The sequence below is a fragment of the Arachis hypogaea genome, chromosome 12 (assembly GCF_003086295.3).
Source record: "Arachis hypogaea cultivar Tifrunner chromosome 12, arahy.Tifrunner.gnm2.J5K5, whole genome shotgun sequence".
Classification (NCBI taxonomy): Eukaryota; Viridiplantae; Streptophyta; class Magnoliopsida; order Fabales; family Fabaceae; genus Arachis; species Arachis hypogaea.
In genome coordinates, this window is record NC_092047.1 from 54,189,292 (window position 1) to 54,191,525 (window position 2,234).

The 2,234-nt window shown below is 42.3% G+C and overlaps 1 non-coding gene across 1 annotated transcript; it reads right to left on the reverse strand.

Moving 5' to 3' along the window:
- Window positions 1–525: 525 nt before the first annotated feature.
- LOC112731243 (small nucleolar RNA R71) lies at window positions 526–633 on the reverse strand. The gene has a single exon (XR_003167031.1). It is a non-coding gene; the product is annotated as a small nucleolar RNA R71 (small nucleolar RNA).
- Between the last annotated feature and the right edge of the window lie 1,601 nt (window positions 634–2,234).

Below are 2,234 nucleotides of genomic sequence, written 5' to 3' on the forward strand. Positions count from 1 at the left end.
AGCAAGGATAAGAACATTCTTGTGGAAGCAGATCCAGAACCTGAAAGGACTCTGAAGAGAAAATTAAGAGAAGCCAAAATACAACAATCCAGAGAAAACCTTTCAGAAATTTTCGAACAGGAAGAAGAGATGGCAGCCGAAAATAATAATAATGTAAGGAAGATGCTTGGTGACTTTACTGCACCTAATTCCAATTTACATGGAAGAAGCATCTCCATTCCTGCCATTGGAGCAAACAACTTTGAGCTGAAACCTCAGTTAGTTTCTCTGATGCAGCAGAACTGCAAGTTTCATGGACTTCCATCTGAAGATCCTATTCAGTTCTTAACTGAATTCTTGCAGATATGTGATACTGTTAAGACTAATGGAATAGATCCTGAAGTCTACAGGCTCATGCTTTTCCCTTTTGCTGTAAGAGACAAAGCTAGATTATGGTTGGATTCTCAACCTAAAGACAGCCTGAACTCTTGGGATAAGCTGGTCACGGCTTTCTTAGCCAAGTACTTTCCTCCTCAAAAGCTGAGCAAGCTTAGAGCTGATGTTCAAACCTTCAGACAAAAAGAAGGTGAATCCCTCTATGAAGCTTGGGAAAGATACAAACAGTTGACCAAAAAGTGTCCTTCTGACATGCTTTCAGAATGAACCATCCTGGATATATTCTATGATGGTTTATCTGAGCTATCAAAGATGTCACTGGATACTTCTGCAGGTGGATCCATTCACCTAAAGAAAACGCCTGCAGAAGCTCAAGAACTCATTAACATGGTTGCTAATAACCAGTTCATGTACACTTCTGAAAGGAATCCTATGAATAATGGGACGCCTATGAAGAAGGGAGTTCTTGAAGTTGATACTTTGAATGTCATATTGGCTCAGAACAAAATATTGACTCAGCAAGTCAATATGATTTCTCAGAGTCTGCATGGAATGCAAGCTGCATCCAACAGTACTCAAGAGGCATCTTCTGAAGAAGAAGCCTATGATCCTGAGAACCCTGCAATAGCAGAGGTAAATTACTTAGGTGAACCTTATGGAAACACCTATAACTCAACATGGAGAAATCATCCAAATTTCTCATGGAAGGATCAAAAGCCTCAACAAGGCTTTAATAATGGTGGAAGAAACAGGTTTAGCAATAGCAAACCTTTTCCATCATCAACTCAGCAACAGACAGAGAACTCTGAACAAAATGCTTCTAATTTAGCAAATCTAGTCTCTGATCTATCTAAGGCCACTGTAAGTTTCATGAATGAAACAAGGTCTTCCATTAGAAATCTGGAAGCACAAGTGGGCCAGCTGAGTAAAAGGATCACTGAAATCCCTCCTAGTACTCTCCCAAGCAATACAGAAGAGAACCCAAAAGGAGAGTGCAAGGCCATTGACATAAGCGCCATGGCCGAACCTCTGAGGAGAGGAGAGGACGTGAATCCCAAGGAGGAGGACCTCCTGGGACGTCCAGTGATCAATAAGGAGCTTCCCTCTGGGGAACCAAAGGACTCTGAGGCTCATCTAGAGACCATAGAGATTCCATTGAACCTCCTTATGCCCTTCATGAGCTCTGATGAGTATTCCTCTTCTGAAGAGAATGAGGATGTCACTGAAGAGCAAACTGCCAAGTTTCTTGGTGCAATCATGAAGCTGAATGCCAAATTATTTGGCATAGATGCTTGGGAAGTTGAACCTCCCTTGTTCATCAATGAACTAAGTGATCTGGATCAACTGACATTGCCTCAGAAGAGACAGGATCCTGGAAAGTTCATAATATCCTGTACCATAGGCACCATGATCTTTAAGGCTCTGTGTGACCTTGGTTCAGGAATAAACCTCATGCCCCTCTCTGTAATAGAGAAACTGGGAATCTATGGGGTGCAAGCTGCTAAAATCTCACTAGAGATGGCAGACAGCTCAAGAAAACAGGCTTATGGACAAGTAGAAGATATATTAGTAAAGGTTGAGGGCCTTTACATACCTACTGATTTCATAGTCCTGGATACTGGAAAGGAAGATGATGAATCCATCATCCTAGGAAGACCTTTCTTGGCCACAGCAAGAGCTGTGATTGATGTTGACAGAGGTGAAATAGTCCTTCAATGGAATGAGAACTCCCTTGTATTCAAAACTCAAGGATCTCCCTCTGCAACCATGGAGAGGAAGCAAGAAAAGCTTCTCTCCAAGCAGAGTCAACCAGAGCCCCCACAGTCAAACTCTAAGTTTGGTGTTGGGAGGCCACAACC